The following is a 5,403-nucleotide window of genomic DNA, read 5'->3' as shown; positions in this document are numbered from 1 at the left end:
GTATGTATATGTATATATACAGTATGTATATATTTATTTATTTTTACCTACATGTTCGCTGAGAACCATCAGGGGGTGCTGCAGCACCGTCGACACCCTGACTTCTCTGACAGTGAACAGTTTGAGGTCTAAATAATTGAAAGACAGAGGCGTGTGTGCGTATGGATCTGCTGCAGCGAAGATCTTTATTTTCTGTAAAAAATAATGGACTTTCTGCTCACCTGAGGCACAATTCAAGCACCTGACCAGATCAAACTTGACCTTTAAAGTCTCGATGCTCAGGAACTGAACCCAGAATTGATTCAGTCTCACACATTTCACTGCATTCTGCAAAAAGTCAATTTATTCAGAAATATAAGAACATGCACCTATATGAATAAATTTGTTTTAAACCTTTTTCCCTGAATAACTTTAGCTGTGTTGACGGCATGAATAATGTTCAGCTGAAACAGGCAGCAGGAGGAAAATAACATCTGACATGAAGGCAAAATAGAATAAATATATAATATAGTGTATTATATATCATTTTATTTAAATAAAATCAATGAGCAAAAAATTGTAATAAATAAATTAAAATATGAATTTTAATGTCCTTCATTCAGTTTCTGACGGAATCTCTTCCAACAACTATTCATTTTCTTCTCTAAAGCCCAGGCTTTTATTTTGAAGAGCATCGACCAACTTTATTTTGAAACTCCAGGTCTCTTCCCATTTGTTGTTTGAGTTTAAAAACCTGAATTCTTTTCATCAAACAAGGGCGGTCATGATGGAAAAATCTCCACAGCACAGATGCAGTGCCTCGGGATCTGCTGCATCACTGCCGGGCAGAAACGCAGAGTAAAATGTAAGCCTCAGACTAACAGTCTCTGACTGGAAACTGTGAGTCAGATCAAAGAACGTCTTGACCCGTGAGCGGCAGGAAGTTCTGATGGCACCACAGGTTCTGTTTGATGGTTCTACTGGGTTTGATGGAAGCTCAGATATGATGGAAGCCAATGAGAGTCTGGGTGTTTGACCTTTGACCTCTGGGGAGGATTTGAAAGTTTGACCAGGAGCTGAAACTACTTTCACCTCTTTGGGATGTTTTCAATCTTAGATTTTATTGGCTGTTAAATTATTTACTTTTATTCCACAGTTAAAGTTTGTAAAATGTAAAAAAAAAAAAAAAATTATCCACAGATCCTCTTCCCTTCGCACTGAGTTTTTCTCCTCTCTGATCCTCTTGTTTGTATTTTTCTGCCTCTCCGGTAAAAATCTGTTATCGGGCTTGCAGCACACGTGCACGGCTCGTGTACGTGCAGAGAATCTGAACAGGTCGGGTTGCACGAGTTTAGCAGACTTTTGATAATGAAACGTGCAGCTGCACAGCAGGAAGTTAATAACTGATGGATTAACCTCGGACTGAACAACAAATAAACAGGAAGAGATTCAGAAATCTGTGAAAAATAAACTGATTTATTCAGACCACACGGCTGGAACGAAAAGAAAAACATTTATTATTTCTTATGATGAGGGATGGATTCAAGATTTTATCTCAAAACATCACATTTAAATTTTAAAGGGGCAATATCATGTAAAATCAACTTTTTTGAGTTTTATATCATGTTATAATGTTCTACTCTCATAAAAAACATGCCCAAAGCCTTGCTTTGACTCATTCATGCATGTTTGACAAATCCTGCGCCGGGGGAGGGGCTGGCACTCCATCCTCCCTGGTGCTGCTTGGTCTCCTGAGGTGTGGCTCTTGGTTCCTGTGGGTGGCCCCCGGCCGGGGTGGCTGCCGGGTTCGGGGGGGTGGTCGGCTTGGGGGGGGATGCACTTGGCCGTTGGCGGTGTGGTGGGGTGGTCATGGGTGTGGCTTCTCTGCGGCGGGGGGCTGGCTGGGCGTCCTGGTGCGGCCCGGGCCTTGGCTATCTGCTCCTCTTCACCTCAGAATGATTGGGTCTACCTCCTGGGTTCGGGTGTGTGCTGCCTCCATTAGGGGGTGGGTACATGTCCTGGACCTGGGGGGTATAGAGTGTGTATCGGGGGTATGAGTGGAATGTGGCGTCCTTGTATGTCTTTGACTGAGTGGGGGTGAGGATGAGGGTGGGATGGTGCGATTGTGTATGTTTGGGTATTTGTCAGACTGCAGTCTGGGCTGCCCCTACTGCTGGTTTATCTGGGGGCCCGCTGCTACTCAGCCCCCCGGTGAGGTGTGCAGCTGGCTGCCGGCGTGCCGGGGGTTCCCGGGGTCTGGGGCTGGGCGCTGGGTGTGTGCCGGCCTGATCTGGTGACTGCGTGCTGGGGCTCGGGGCCTGTGGCCCTGTTGGGCTTTGGCCTGGAGGGGGTGCGCCCTGGGAGCCCGGACCTCTGTGCCCTTTCCTGGATTTGCTCTGGTATGGCGGGTGCTGGTGGGGCACATGAGTTTGGCGCTGCTGGCCCCGGGGGCTGTGCKTGTGGTCGCTGGGGGGACTCTCCCAATTCTCCCCTATGGTCTGATCTGGGGGATGGGTGGGCGGATCTTCCCGTGCGGGTGCTCCTTGGGGCTCTGCGCTCGGGATTCCTCTCAGGCCCTTGGGCTCTGGTCTTCCCTATGTCTGCCTCGTGTCTTGGGGGTTGGGTCTCGGTCCTCCACAGTCACTATTAAATATTCCATTGGAGAAATCTTGTATATACACGCATGTTCACAACTGCTCACAAACAGGTGTTCTGATCCAGGGGTTCTGACAGGTCACTGAGTGTGTATATATGTCTATGTGTATATACTGACAATATTTATGAGTGTAGGCATGTATGTATGTATATCTTTATATATGAATGGGTATGTGTGTATATTTATATATGCCCTCCATGTATTTATCCTTTTATTTTTCAGGTGAGCGGACAGATGTTGGGTGTGTGGTCCTGTGTTTTGTTGGTGTATATTTAATATACTTCTAATCTCTATTTCAATCTTTCTAATTACTTCTCTCTCTGTTTTTCTCTTTCCATTTTCTCTTCACTTAAAAAAAAGTCACTGATGATGAAGAAATAAATAAACTAATAACATTTGGTTTCGTTTTCTACTGAAGTGACAAAAAAAAGAGAAATCCTACAGCATTTTTAGGCAGCCATGCTAAGGAGCAAGATGACAGGTGGAGACCAGAAATGCCGTTTTGGACCAGAAATGCACCTGGGACGTGTCTTTAAGCTGAGCTTCCTCATCACGGAGCACACCTCCCCACCCCCCACCCCACAAACCCCTCCCATGACTCCTGCAGGCTCTCGGAAGTAACAAAGCAAACGAGTGAAATTGAAAGTGAAACTTAAACTGTCTGCTGAGCTCCTTACTACTTCTCATTCAGTGAAGCTTTTTTCAGATTCAAAATACCTTTGAGGAAATGTATTTTCAGATGCCAAGTAAACTGCATCATGGCGCACACACGCCCCCGCCCCACCCCGACTGAAATGGGCGGGACAGAAGCRGAAGGTGGTTCTTAAAGAGACAGAGGCCAATTTCAAGGYGTTTAGAAGAGGAAGTGATGAGAAGATAAGTTTATTTTCTATTTAAACATAAAAACAACATTTTAATAACAGCTAAAGGTGACATAGATACTTTATTATGGTATAGTATTTAAATATATGCCTGAGAAACACATAACATTGGCCCTTTAAATTCTCCAGTTTGACAAAACACCACAATTTAGTTTAGTTTATTTGATCAGGGCCTTATGGTGGAACAGTGGTTAGTTCTGCTGCCTCACAGAATGAAGGTTGTGGTTTGAACCCTGGTCTGGACCTGCGATTTGAAAGAAAATAAATACAGAAAAAAGAGATTTTACTGTTTTTATGGGGACATATTTGTAATTAAAGTAAAATACTTAGAAAAGTTCCTAAAACTAAAAGTGAATGAGCCAATGTTTTGATTTATAAACAGCTAAAAGAAAAAAAACACAGAACAGAAAAATAAAAAATAGAAAAACGCTGACTCAGCAGTCAGACAAGTTGAGACAGAAATGAGTCAAAGAGGACGAAGGACAGCAGACGAGGAGGACACATGGACAAGAGAACGTCGGGTGAATGATGAGATATTTGGTCCTCAGAGAACCGGACCGGAACAGATCGGAGGATCTCATCAGCAGTAAAACGATCTGACCCAATCAAAAGTTTGATTAATGAACCATCTGCAGAGGCAATCAGAGAAACTGGTCTTTAACTGTCCTGACCTCCTCTCAGGTCCACTCTGCCTCCATCTGTATCAGTTTCCAGAACACGAGCAGAATAAATACATCAGAGCAGAAACACTTCCACCTGCTTTTAGATTTTATTAAACAAAGATGAATTTAAAGTTCAGCCAGAAACATCAGCTCTTCTGATTAACAAGTGTCCATGAGACATAAAACAATAAATTCATCAAAATGACAAACGAGTCCTTGAGTTTCAAGAAGTTTATTGTTTTAGTCGGTTTGTAAATCTGAGTTTTTCTTGTTTTAATGACAGAAATCCTGTCGATTATCTACTTAGAGTAAAAAAAATATGATGTTTTAAACTGGTAAAAAATACCTGGAATATGTCCCGTGGAAAAACACGTGGGACGGATACCGGTGAAAAACTGTCGGGACATGCGCAGGTGAGAAACATCTGGGACAAGTGTAGTTTAAAAAAACTATTGGGACATGAACTGAAAGACTCTTGGGACTTGTAACAGTGAAAAACACCCGGGACTGGTGAAAAACTATCGGGACACGTTTTGACAAAAAGGACTCAGGACATGGGCTGGTGAAAAATACCCAGAATAATCACAGTTGGAAAACTCAAGGGAAACATACTTGTGAAAAGCTCTTAGGACAAGTACCGGTGAAAAACTCTTGTGAAAGGTAAAAGTGAATAACAAGTGGGACATGTATGGGTGAAAACCTCTCTGGACTTGTACAGGTAAAAAACACCCGGGGTAGGTAACATGCCCCAATCGTGGGTAATCGGGAGAATCGGGACGATTCCCGCTGGGCCGGATCATTGATGGGCCGGTCCGGTGGGTGTAGTTAGTACGGGGACGATGGGACGAAAAAATCTGATCAAAACTGATGTGATGAACTTCTGTTAGTTCACTGACGCTCCCACAGAGCTGCAGCAGCAAAGACAGCCCGCTCCCCCTTCCCTTCCGTGCAGCACACACAAGTGTTTGTTCTTCTATACTTATGGGGACTTTGCATTGACTTCCATTCATTTACTGGTCATTTCTACAGCCTAACCCTGACCCACCAACATTATTTTCCCCAACGGGGACCGAGCTTTTCTCCCCGTAAGGAACTGTGGATCCTCACCACCAGGATGTGTTTACCGGGAAAATGGTCCCCACCAGGCTACAAAAACCTGTAGACACACACACACACACACACACACACACACACACACACACACACACACACACACACACACACA

The sequence above is a fragment of the Austrofundulus limnaeus genome, unplaced genomic scaffold, assembly GCF_001266775.1.
Source record: "Austrofundulus limnaeus strain Quisiro unplaced genomic scaffold, Austrofundulus_limnaeus-1.0 Scaffold179, whole genome shotgun sequence".
NCBI lineage: Eukaryota > Metazoa > Chordata > Actinopteri > Cyprinodontiformes > Rivulidae > Austrofundulus > Austrofundulus limnaeus.
The sequence above is the reverse complement of the archived record's forward strand: the minus strand, read 5'-3'. Positions refer to the sequence as shown.